Below are 13,965 nucleotides of genomic sequence, written 5' to 3'. Positions count from 1 at the left end.
TGCACTAAGCTGAACTGATCGGTAACTGGCTACCGGGGAGGCTGAAACTGAACTGAGCTGGCCGGTCACTGGCGACCGGGTGGTACCATACTGAACTGATCGGTCACTGGCGACCGTATAAAATAACACTCCCACATAGTGAATGAACCACAAGCCATATCGCATAAATCTCAAAAATAATCATTTTCTATTTAATGCACGTAAAATAATTAACTGGCATAATGAAAATTCCTGTAATTTTACCAACTGGATTGGATTGGATCGTTCCCAGGCTCGCTGCAACCTAACTGTGCCATGAAAAATATGCAATAGCTTAAACTTGACCAACTACGCAATTTACGTTCAAAAGATGCGACTATGAAGCCTAATGACTTCGCATTTAATCATGACTCCGAGCCAACTTGAACCGACACTGAACCGACGTATAGTCATGATTAAAATACGCTGAAAAATCATAAAATAATGCTCCTAAAATGATAGGGTCGAAATCTAGGTGAAATGGAGGCCAAAACACGAAACGCTCTTTCGAGAGTCAATTTGGCATATTGCACCGTAAATTCTCGTACGACCTCAAAAATGATCCAAATGACAAACGGTCGAAAACATGACCTTCCTAACTCAATGAGGCACTGTCCAGTCCAAGGCCATGGGCTAAAAGCCAACCAAAAACTCGAACGAGCCTCTGAACCGACACAGCAACTTGCTGTAATTTCCAGCAGCTGCGCAACTACAAGACTTGCGTTGGTTTCGAGACTATCGGCCATTAGGGGAGTGAACCACCGACCAGAGACTCTTATCAACATCCCAAGGAATGATTTGAACCATGGCTAAGGGCCCTAGGCCAGCCACAATCCGCATCACACCATAACTCAACCGAAGGGTCCAACCGAGAGCAACGTGCATGCGTGTGTAGGTGTTTATGCTATGATCGATGTCTTGCGTCGTTCCAGTGGCCATTTGATTGACCATGGCACGATCTAGACATCTAGGAGCATGATATGAACCATGGCTAAGGGCCATAGGCCAACCAAGATCCATACCAAGCAAACACAAACCGAAACCAAAAGCTGTCCAACCGAAGTAGCCGAAGGGGTATAGGGGCTGTTGTGATGTTTTGATTAAAAACCGATGAACCATGGACCAAGCCACATAAAGGGAAACTTATTCACGTCTTAGACATGCTAGGGGAGTGATCCAACCATGGCTAAGAGCCCTTAGGGCAGCCAAGATCAGATCCTTCCTCCATGACAACAAACTGAATTTTTCGAACAACATTTCTGCACCTATGGGGACTTGCTGTCATTCTGAATTTCCAGCAAGCATGGGGCTAGGTTTGAATGGACCAACATGGTCCTAATGTATCCTACTACATGTATATAAGCCGCCTTGGGAGCCTGGAGTCGATCCAATACCTGAAACTCACAAACCAAAAGAAATCGTGAAGCTTGCCAAGGAATTCGAAAATTCTGCATGTGTGGTTTCAAAATGTTTTGACATGGATCTCGATTTTTACTTGAATAAACATGATCATGTACTGAAAAAGAAATGATAATATGACTTGATTGAGGTTTGAAAGAAATCTAGACATGCCTGGTTTCGTTTCGAAAGAAAACGAACGAAACGACGACGACGCGGCACGGAGGAGGTGGAGCGCTTCTCTTTTCTACCTTACCTTGCTCTCGATTTTTCTCTCTTCTTTTTGGCTAGGTACCTCACGATTTTTCTACTGAAAATGAGTTTGAATTCACTCTGAATTTTCGAAAAGGAGAGGGGGGAAAATGGTTATGAGGGGTGAGGAGAAGGGTGCACAATATAAGGAAAAATCAAGACCAAGTCCACTCCCCTTTGAATTTTAAATTTTGAATTGATATCAAATGAGTTGGTGGATGCTTCTAGGAGGTAGTGGCCGAAATTTTGCTTATTTTCTAGTCTAGGATATGTCCATTAATTAATTAAATTGTGCTCCCAAAAATCATAGAATTATCCTACTAATTACATGCAAAGAATTGGTCAAAGTTGATGAGTTGGAAAATGAATCTTCTAGCACTAAGGGTGGCCGAAAAATGCATGATAAAATAAAGGGAAATGTTGATTATCTAGTCAACTAATAATCCTTGAAAGCCTTACTAATCCTTTAAATAATTTTAGTGAGCTAACCCCTTAATTAAATAACTTAAATGAGTTCATTTCTTAATCACCTCAAATAATTAAATTAAATCCTCAAACCTCCCTTTCTAACTTAAGTGAACTTGGTTGCTAGCTAAATTAACTTCTGGAAATATTTCTCGAATCTTAAATTCTATCTCAAAACTCCAACTCCGGTCCGGCCTCACTGAAATAACTGAAATGCTAAAGATCAAACTACTGAACTGAAATAATAAAACAATTAACTTCAAACAAATGCATTTAAAATAATCATGCAATGAAGTCAATTAAATTTAAAAATCTAGAATTATGCATGGCTTATACGTCTACTGATATACGGGTTCTACAGACTGGTAGTTGCCGTATTTGTAGACAGCCGGGACACCTTGCTAGAGTTTGTCCTCAAAGAAATTCCCGAAGATTTTAGGGAGCAGAAGACTGAGGAACAGACACCGGACACACCTGATGATATAGTGGCAGGTACTGTTCTTTTATGATTATATTGCATAGGTATCGATATACACTAATGCATTCCCTACGATTATCTTTGACTGAGTTGCATTGAGATATACTGTATCTGTTGAGTTTGATTGTACTGTAGTATTGATTCCCTTACTTGTTGGGAAAGAAAGATTGATATCAGAGATTTCTGTGAAATATTGTATACTACAGTGAGATGAGAATGAGGTCGAGTTAGATTATGATGTACTTGTATTTCTGATTTGACTGCATTATTGATATTGATATGATGAACAAGTAAAAAATTATGATAGAATCCATTCAGGAGAGTATAAGATTCAAACCAGATATGGTTGAGTAGAGATTCCACAGTAAGGATTCTAGATCTAGAATTCCTTTGATATTTGTATTATCTGTGACTCGATTATTACAGAAAGGAGCAGATGGCATCCTTATGTATTCAGTAGACATACTGAAATCGAGCCTAGCATTGGCAGATTTGCCAGTGATGTACGAGTTGGCTGATGCTTGCCAGATAAGATTCCAGAATTGTTTTGTATTAGGAAGATAGATTTCAGAATTGCTAGCCATTGTCCCAATAAAAGGGTGATGGTGTTGAATAATTATGGGGAGTATGAATCTCATAGTGAGGGAGATGATGGAGAGGATGAAGATGAGATGCCTGCATTATAGGATCCTGATGAGGGATATGAAGCAGTTGTGGGTGAGGCATTAGTGACTAGGCGTATCATGAGTGCCCAAGTCAAAGAAGAGGAGACGAATCAGCGGGAAAACTTGTTCCATACTAGATGTTTTGTCAGTGGCAAAGTTTGCAACGTTATTATAGATGGAGGAAGTTGTACCAATGTTGCTAGTCTTGAGATGGTTGAAAAATTGAGCTTGCCTACTTTGGAACATCCTCAAGCATATAGGCTACAGTGGTTGAACGACTGTGCTGAAGTGAAGGTGAACAAACAAGTTTTGGTTGCATTTTCGATTGGAAAGTATGTTGATGAGGTATTGTGTGATGTCGTACCAATGCATGCTTGTCATATTTTGTTAGGAAGACCATGGTAATATGATAGGCAAGTGACACATGATGGGTTTAGAAATAAATATTCTTTTGTATTCAAGAAAGAACCCATTGTTTTACTTCCTTTGTCCCCAAAACAAGTGTTGGATGACCAATTGAAAAAAAAGAAGAGAGATGAGGCCGAAAGAAAGAGTGAATTAAAAAGTGAGATGGCCTTTGAAAAGAAAAATGAAATGGCTAAAAACAAAAGTGATAAAAAAAATTGAGATAGCCATACAAAAGAAAAATGATGAAAAAGAAAATGAGAGGAAAGTGACCAAAAAGAAAATATATATGGTCCAAAAGAGTGACATGAAACAATTGCTGCACACACATGATACACTTGTGTTGATTCTTTACAAAGAGATTCTCTTTAACACAAGTTATATAGCCGGAAATCTTCCGAGCATTGTTGTTTCCCTTTTGCAAGAGTTTGATGATATATTTCCGGAGGAGCTACCTCAAGGAATACCACCATTGAGGGGGATTGAGCACCAAATTGATTTTGTGCCCGGAAGTGCATTACCAAATCGTCCAGCGTATAGAAGCAATCCGGAGGAGACCAAGGAGCTTCAACGGCAAGTAAGTGAATTATTAGATAGGGGTTTCGTGCGTGAGTCCATATCTCCTTGTGATGTACCTGTTTTATTAGTTCCTAAGAAATATGGCTCATGGCGTATGTGTGTAGATTGTAGGGCAATCAATAACACAACCATTAAGTATAGGCATCTCATACCTAGACCAGATGATATGTTAAATGAGTTGCATGATGCTTGTATTTTTAGCAAGATTGATTTGAAAAGTAGATATCACCAAATTAGGATGAGAGAAGGTGATGAGTGGAAAACGGCTTTTAAAATCAAGTATGGGTTATATGAGTGGATGGTCATGCCTTTCGGCTTGACTAACGCTCCTAGCACTTTTATGAGGTTAATGAACCATGTCTTGCGTGCATACATAGGAAAATTTGTTGTTGTTTACTTTGATGATATCCTAGTATATAGCAAAGATTTGGATGAGCATGTTAATCACTTGAGACTTGTGTTAATCACACTAAGGGCTGAAAATTTATATGTTAATTTAAAGAAATGTGATTTTTGTACAAGCAAACTTGTCTTCCTTGGTTTTGTGGTTAGTTTGCAGGGGATACAAGTAGATGAGGACAAGGTAAGTGCTATTCGAGATTGGCCAACACCTGCTAATGTTAGTCAAGTTCGAAGCTTTCATGGTCTTGCAAGCTTCTATAGGAGGTTTGTAAAAGATTTTAGCACACTGGCGGCACCGATGACGGCGGTGATTAAGAAGAACGTTCCATTCCATTGGGGCGAGGAGCAAGAGAAGTCTTTTAATATTATTAAACAAAAATTAATTACTGCACCTTTACTTGTTTTGCCTGATTTTTCTAATACTTTTGAAATTGAATGTGATGCTTCAGGTGTAGGTATTGGTGGTGTTTTGATGCAAGGAGGACGACCAGTGGCGTACTTTAGTGAGAAACTCAATGGAGCAGCGCTGAACTATCCAACGTATGACAAGGAGTTGTACGTACTTGTGAGGACTTTGGAGATGTGGCAACACTACTTGAGGCCTAAGGAGTTTGTGATCCATACCGATCATGAGTCTCTAAAGTACCTTAAGGGACAACAGAAACTGAACAAGCGGCATGCTAAGTGGGTGGCATTCATAGGTACATTACCCTACATAATCTGTAGAACCCGTAAATCAGTAGACGTATAAGCCATGCATAATTCTAGATTTTTAAATTTAATTGACTTCATTGCATGATTATTTTAAATGCATTTGTTTGAAGTTAATTATTTATTATTTCAGTTCAGCAGTTTGATTTTTAGCATTTCAGTTATTTCAGTGAGGCCGGACTGGAGTTGGAGTTTTGAGATAGAATTTAAGATTTGAGAAATATTTCCAGAAGTTAATTTAGCTAGCAAGTAAGTTCATTTAAGTTAAAAAGAAGTTTAAGGAATTATTTAAGTTAGTTGAGGATTTTAATTTAATTATTTGAGGTGATTAAGAAATGAACTCATTTAAGTTATTAAATTAATGGGTTAGCTCACTAAATTAATTAAAGGATTAGTAAGGCTTTCAAGGATTATTAGTTGACTAGATAACAATATTTCCCCTTCATTTTATTGCAATTTTCGGCCCCCATAGTTGCTAGACAATTTAATTGCCAACTCATCAACCTTTTGACCATTTCTTTGCATGTAAGTTGTAGGATAATTCTAGGATTTTTGGGAGCACAATTTAATTAATTAATGGACATATCCTAGACTAGAAAATAAGCAAAATTTCGGCCACCACCTCCTAGAAGCATCCACCAACTCATTTGATATCAATTCAAATTCAAATTCAAAAGGGGAGTGGACTTGGTCTTGATATGATCCTATTTTTGTGCACCCTTCTCCTCACCTTCATAACCATCACTCCCCCCTCCACCTCCACCGAAAATAAGACCCCTTTTCAGTAGAAAAAACGTGGATAGCAGCTAGGGAGAAAGGGAGAAAAATCGAGAGCCAAGAAAGGTAGAGAAGCAAGCCACTCCGTCTCCTCCGCGCCGTCTCGTCTCTTCTTTTCGTTTTCTTTCGAAACGAAACCAGGCATGTCTAGATTTCTTTCAAACCTCAATCAAGTCATATTATCATTTATTTTTCAGTACATGATCATGTTTATTCAAGTAAAAATCGAGATCCATGTCAAAACATTTTGAAACCTCACATGCAGAATTTTCGAATTTATTGGCAAGCTTCACGTTTTTCTGAGTTTTGATGGTTTCAGGTATTGGATCGACTCCAGGCTCCCAAGGCGGCTTGTATACATGTAGTAGGATGCATTAGGACCATGTTGGTCCATTCAAACCAGCCCCATGCTTGCTGGAAATTCAGAATGACAGCAAGTTCCCCATAAGTGCAGAAATGTGATTCGAAATTTCAGTTTTTGTGTCAAGGGTTGTGGATCTGATCTTGGCTGCCCCAAGGGCCTTTAGCCATGGTTGGATCACTTCCCTAGCATGTCTAAGACGTGACTAAGTCGCCCTTTTGGTGGCTTGGTCCATGGCTCATCGGTTTTTAAATAATCCACAAGAACAGCCCCTTTCCCCATTCGGCTTCTTCATTTGTGCAGCTTTTGATTTCGTTCTTTTGTTGCTTGGTATGGATCTTGGTTGGCCTATGGCCCTTAGCCACGGTTCATATCATGCTCCTAGATGTCTAGATCGTGCCATGGTCAATCAAATGGCCACTGGAACGACGCAAGACATCGATCATAGCATAAACACTACACACGCATGCACGTTGCTCTCGGTTGGACCCTTCGGTTGAGTTATGGTGTGATGCGGATTGTGGCTGGCCTAGGGCCCTTAGCCATGGTTCAAATCATTCCTTGGGATGTTGGTAAGAGTCTCTGGTCGGTGGTTCACGCCCCTAATGGCCGATAGTCTCGAAACCAATGCAAGTCTTGTAGTGCGCAGCTGCTGTATTTTTTTGACAGCAAGTATGCTGCTGTTCAGAAGCGTCGTTTGAGTTCTTGGTTGGCTTTTAGCCCATGGCCTTGGACTGGACAGTGCCTCATTGAGTTGGGAAGGTCATGTTTTCGACCGTTCGTCATTTGGATCATTTTTGAGGTCGTACGAGAATTTACGGTGCAATGTGCCAAATTGACTCTCGAAAGAGCGTTTCGTGTTTTGGCCTCCATTCCACCTAGATTTCGACCCTATCATTTTAGGAGCATTATTTTATGATTTTTCAGCGTATTTTAATCATGACTATACGTCGGTTCAGTGTCGGTTCAGGTTGGCTCGGAGTCATGATTAAATGCGAAGTCATTAGGCGTCATAGTCGCATCTTTTGAACGTAAATTGCATAGTTGGTCATGTTTAAGCATTTGCATATTTTTCATGGCACAGTTAGGTTGCAGCGAGCCTGGGGACGATCCAATCCAATCCAGTTGGTAAAATTACGGGACATTTTCATTACGCCAGTTAATTATTTTACGTGCATTAAACAGAAAATGATTATTTTTGAGATTTATGCGATATGGCTTGTGGTTCATTCACTATGTGGGAGTGTTATTTTATACGGTCGCCAGTGACCGATCAGTTCAGTATGGTACCACCCGGTCGCCAGTGACCGGCCAGCTCAGATCAGTTTCAGCCTCCCCGGTAGCCAGTTACCGATCAGTTCAGCTTAGTGCAGTGGCCACAGGCGTAAAACATAATCTCAACAGAAAATTTTATCAGTTATTTCAGTACAGGCTCCAAGGAGCAAATATTTTTACAGTGATTTCCAGTTCAGTTATGCACGTATTATAATTGCTCAGTACAGATTATTTTCAGTATGCCTCAGGACAGGATATTTTATCTCATGCATATTTTAAATTCAGATTTTTACTCGTTACCTGCGATTTATGCATGCTGAGTCTTTAGGCTCACTAGACTTGATTGTTGTAGGTACTGATGAGGCCAGGGCCGAGGGCGGGGACCAGTGAGCCAGCTTGGGTCGGCAGTAGTGGCACCCGAGGACCTCAGAGCAGCAGTTGTTATTTTCTTCGCAAACAATTTTTATCAGTTGTTGGATATTTTTAAATCGTTGTTGTTGGCAAAACTTTGATTTTCTTCCGCTGCAATATTTTGAAATATTGAACTTGATTCACCAGTGATTTTATGAATGAGGCCATTTAAGTTCTTTTAAAAAGAAAATCTTTAATTTTCCGCAAATTTCCAAGAAAAGAGTTTTAGGTCCTTCACAGTTGGTATCAGAGCGGTGGTTCTGTATAGGGTTTCACTACTACTGACCGCGAGAAGCTCACGAAGCCACGCCTTTGGTCTGTAAGTTTTTCAGTTCAGCATTTTGTTCAGCATTTCAGTTATAGCATGAATTATTTTGTCAGCATGCTTCCAGATTTTCAGTATTTCAGAGTTCATTTAAAATAAATTATGGAATTATGCATGTTAGTTACGTATGGGTTATGTTGGAACAGTATGCCCCCTAGACGCATCTTAGAGCGCAACAGAGAGGAGGAGCCTCGCCGAGAGGACAGGGAGGAGCGTAGACCAGAGGGAGACCTACCACCTCCTCCACCGCCCCTACCGGACATGAGCGCCCAGATGTTAGCTGGGATGGCACAGTTCTTCGCACAGTTTGCGGGGGGCAATGCCGCAGCCGTAGCCGCAGCCGCAGCCAGGCCGACAGGGCCCGAGGCAGTGTATGAGCGATTCATGAAGATGCGCCCGAAGGAATTCTCTGGGGCATCAGACCCCATGGTTGCCGAGGGATGGATCAAATCCCTCGAGGTTATCTTCGATTTTATGGAGCTGGGGGACGCAGACCGAGTCCGATGTGCCACCTACTTGTTCACTGGAGACGCCCGCTTATGGTGGGAAGGAGCTTCGGTAGCCCTGACATTGGCTACACTTTCTTGGACCCGCTTTACGGAGGTTTTCTACTCCAAGTATTTTGCTGAGGAGGTTCGCACCAGGCTGACCACCGAGTTCATGAGCCTGAGACAGGGGGATATGTCGGTTACGGAGTTTATCCGTAAGTTCGAGAGGGGCTGTCACTTTGTGCCCCTGATAGCGAATGATGCCAGAGCCAAGCTGATGCACTTCCTCGTGGGTTTACGGCCGATCTTGCGCCGGGATGTTAGGGTATCTGACCCTTCTACTTATGAGATTGCCGTCTCCAAGGCCTTAGCCGCAGAGCAGGATCTGCGGGATATCGAGAGGGATCGCCAGGGCAAGCGCCCAGTCCAGGCACCGCACCGCCCTCCTCCTCTTCAGCATCAGCAGCAGAATAAGAGGTCTTTTCATGGACCGCCCAGGAACAGAGGCCAGCAGCAGCAGCAGCAGCAGCAGCGGGGACGCCCAGCCCCGAGGACTCAGGAGCACCCAGTCTGTCCCAGGTGCTCACGTCGCCATCCTGGAGCATGTATGGCTGGCTCAGGAAAGTGTTTTAAGTGTGGCAGTCCAGACCACATGTTGCTGCAGTGCCCTCAGAGGAATCTGCCTACCCAAGGCAGAGTCTTTGCTCTCCATGCCGCGGAAGCCAACCCGGAGACTATGTTGTTGACAGGTACCTTTAAACTTTAAGTTATTCTTCGAATTTCCGCGTTTTGGGAATCGGGATTTAGATTTTGAACTTAGAACTGTTATAGGATTGCATGCTCTACTCAGATTTATTTCGGGGAAATTAAGCTAGAGGAACCTAGACCTTTGCATGTCTATAAGTTTAGATCTTGTAGTGGGATTCAACTTAGAGCTCCGCTCTTTCAGGGAGAATTTTTATATCTGGTTCCGCTACCAAGGCCTTGATAGATTCAGGGGCCACTCACTCATTTATTTCGGAGGTCTTTGCAAACTTTCTCAAGATCCAGACCATTGGGCTAGATACAGCCTTTTCAGTAGTGTTGCCGTCAGGAGAGGAGATGGCAGCTACCAATGCATCCGAGATCCGCAGTTTCCTTGGGCTAGCAGGATATTACAGGAAATTCATCCAGGGATTCTCCTCCATTGCCGTTCCACTCACAGCACTGACCAAGAAAAATGTGAAGTTTGTGTGGAGCGAGGAGTGTCAGAAGAGCTTCGATACCTTGAAGCAAGCTCTTATCTCAGCACCCGTTTTGGCTGTACCGTCAGGATCCGGCGAGTTTGTCCTTTATACCGATGCTTCGAAGCTTGGTTTAGGTGCAGTTTTGATGCAGCATGGGAGAGTGATAGCGTATGCTTCTCGACAGCTGAAAATCCACGAGAAGAACTACCCCACCCATGATCTGGAGTTAGCGGCCGTAGTTTTTGCTTTGAAGATTTGGAGGCACTATCTGTATGGGGAGAAGTGCCAGATCTTTACCGACCATAAGAGCCTCAAGTATTTCTTTACGCAGAAGGAGCTGAACATGCGTCAGAGACGTTGGTTGGAGCTTGTGAAAGACTACGATTGTGACATTAGCTACCACCCGGGTAAAGCTAATGTAGTTGCGGATGCTTTGAGCAGGAAAGTCGCAGTGATGGCTCATTTGACGATTCAGAAACCTCTTCAGATCGAGATGCAGAGGTTTGATCTTGAGACTTACCCTCGAGGTAGAGTTCCTCGTTTATCTACCTTGACTATCCAGTCCTCTCTTATTGACCGTATTCGCAGCGGTCAGGCAGCAGATGAGCAGTTGGCACAGTGGAAGAAGAGAGATGAAGCTAAGGGCAGTGTTTTGTATACAGTCAGCGACGGTATTGTGAGATACCAAGATAGGATATGGATTCCTAGCAGTGATTCTATCCGAGCAGACATCTTATCAGAGGCCCATACGTCCCCGTACTCCATTCACCCTGGGAGTACGAAGATGTACAAAGATCTGCAGCTATTGTATTGGTGGCCAGGAATGAAGAAGGACATCAGGCGTTTTCTGAGTGCCTGACTTGCCAGTTAGTGAAGGCCGAGCATCAGAGACCAGCAGGTTTGCTCAAGCCTCTCCCTATTCCCGAGTGGAAGTGGGAGAATGTTACCATGGACTTTGTGACCGGATTGCCGAGGTCAGCCAGAGGATCGAATGCTATTTGGGTGATTGTAGATCGTCTTACCAAATCAGCGCACTTCTTGCCTATTAAGACGACTTTCACCATGGTTCAGTATGCAGAGCTGTATATCCGAGAGATAGTCCGACTCCACGGTATTCCAGTTTCTATCGTATCCGACAGAGATCCCAGATTCACTTCCTCGTTTTGGAAGAGTTTGCATTCGACTTTGGGTACGAAGTTGCTGTTTAGCACAGCTTTCCATCCGCAGACAGATGGACAGTCGGAGCGAGTTATTCAGATCTTAGAGGATCTTCTCCGTGCTTGCGTCATTGATTTCTCTGGGAGTTGGGAGTCGAACTTACCATTGGTAGAGTTCACCTATAACAACAGTTTCCAGTCGTCTATAGGTATGGCTCCGTATGAAGCACTGTATGGCCGCAAGTGTAGATCTCCTGTTCATTGGGATGAAGTAGGAGAGAGAGCAGAGTTGGGTCCAGAGATGGTTCAGCAGGCAGCAGATGTAGTAGTCAAGATCCGTGATAGGATGAGGACTGCCCAGAGCCGACAGAAGAGTTATGCCGATCAGCGGAGGAGAGAGTTAGAGTTTGCAGTGGGCGATCATGTCTTCGTGAAAGTGGCACCTATGAAGGGTGTCATGAGATTTGGCAAGAAAGGGAAGCTCAGTCCGAGATTCATTGGACCGTTTGAGATCCTCGACAGAGTTGGGACGCTAGCGTATCGTGTGGCTCTTCCGCCAAATCTGGCCGGAGTAAACAATGTCTTTCACGTTTCCATGCTGAGGAAGTATATGGCAAATCCTTCCCATGTGCTGAATTTCGAGCCGTTGCAGCTTACTCCGAACTTATCTTATGAGGAGAGACCCGTGCAGATCCTAGACAGACAGGAGAAGAAACTTCGGAACAAGTTGGTTAAGCGAGTCAAAGTCAAATGGCTCAACCATTCAGAGGAGGAAGCTACGTGGGAGTCTGAGCCGGAGATGAGAAGTCGATACCCTGAGTTATTCGGTGAGTTCTAATTTCGAGGACGAAATTTATTTAAGGGGGGAAGGATTGTAGAACCCGTAAATCAGTAGACGTATAAGCCATGCATAATTCTAGATTTTTAAATTTAATTGACTTCATTGCATGATTATTTTAAATGCATTTGTTTGAAGTTAATTATTTATTATTTCAGTTCAGCAGTTTGATTTTTAGCATTTCAGTTATTTCAGTGAGGCCGGACTGGAGTTGGAGTTTTTAGATAGAATTTAAGATTTGAGAAATATTTCCAGAAGTTAATTTAGCTAGCAAGTAAGTTCATTTAAGTTAAAAAGAAGTTTAAGGAATTATTTAAGTTAGTTGAGGATTTTAATTTAATTATTTGAGGTGATTAAGAAATGAACTCATTTAAGTTATTAAATTAATGGGTTAGCTCACTAAATTAATTAAAGGATTAGTAAGGCTTTCAAGGATTATTAGTTGACTAGATAACAATATTTCCCCTTCATTTTATTGCAATTTTCGGCCCCCATAGTTGCTAGACAATTTAATTGCCAACTCATCAACCTTTTGACCATTTCTTTGCATGTAAGTTGTAGGATAATTCTAGGATTTTTGGGAGCACAATTTAATTAATTAATGGACATATCCTAGACTAGAAAATAAGCAAAATTTCGGCCACCACCTCCTAGAAGCATCCACCAACTCATTTGATATCAATTCAAAATTCAAATTCAAAAGGGGAGTGGACTTGGTCTTGATATGATCCTATTTTTGTGCACCCTTCTCCTCACCTTCATAACCATCACTCCCCCCTCCACCTCCACCGAAAATAAGACCCCTTTTCAGTAGAAAAAACGTGGATAGCAGCTAGGGAGAAAGGGAGAAAAATCGAGAGCCAAGAAAGGTAGAGAAGCAAGCCACTCCGTCTCCTCCGCGCCGTCTCGTCTCTTCTTTTCGTTTTCTTTCGAAACGAAACCAGGCATGTCTAGATTTCTTTCAAACCTCAATCAAGTCATATTATCATTTATTTTTCAGTACATGATCATGTTTATTCAAGTAAAAATCGAGATCCATGTCAAAACATTTTGAAACCTCACATGCAGAATTTTCGAATTTATTGGCAAGCTTCACGTTTTTCTGAGTTTTGATGGTTTCAGGTATTGGATCGACTCCAGGCTCCCAAGGCGGCTTGTATACATGTAGTAGGATGCATTAGGACCATGTTGGTCCATTCAAACCAGCCCCATGCTTGCTGGAAATTCAGAATGACAGCAAGTTCCCCATAAGTGCAGAAATGTGATTCGAAATTTCAGTTTTTGTGTCAAGGGTTGTGGATCTGATCTTGGCTGCCCCAAGGGCCTTTAGCCATGGTTGGATCACTTCCCTAGCATGTCTAAGACGTGACTAAGTCGCCCTTTTGGTGGCTTGGTCCATGGCTCATCGGTTTTTAAATAATCCACAAGAACAGCCCCTTTCCCCATTCGGCTTCTTCATTTGTGCAGCTTTTGATTTCGTTCTTTTGTTGCTTGGTATGGATCTTGGTTGGCCTATGGCCCTTAGCCACGGTTCATATCATGCTCCTAGATGTCTAGATCGTGCCATGGTCAATCAAATGGCCACTGGAACGACGCAAGACATCGATCATAGCATAAACACTACACACGCATGCACGTTGCTCTCGGTTGGACCCTTCGGTTGAGTTATGGTGTGATGCGGATTGTGGCTGGCCTAGGGCCCTTAGCCATGGTTCAAATCATTCCTTGGGATGT

The sequence above is a fragment of the Primulina tabacum genome, chromosome 8 (assembly GCF_025594145.1).
Source record: "Primulina tabacum isolate GXHZ01 chromosome 8, ASM2559414v2, whole genome shotgun sequence".
Classification (NCBI taxonomy): domain Eukaryota; kingdom Viridiplantae; phylum Streptophyta; class Magnoliopsida; order Lamiales; family Gesneriaceae; genus Primulina; species Primulina tabacum.
This window is presented reverse-complemented; position numbering follows the sequence as displayed.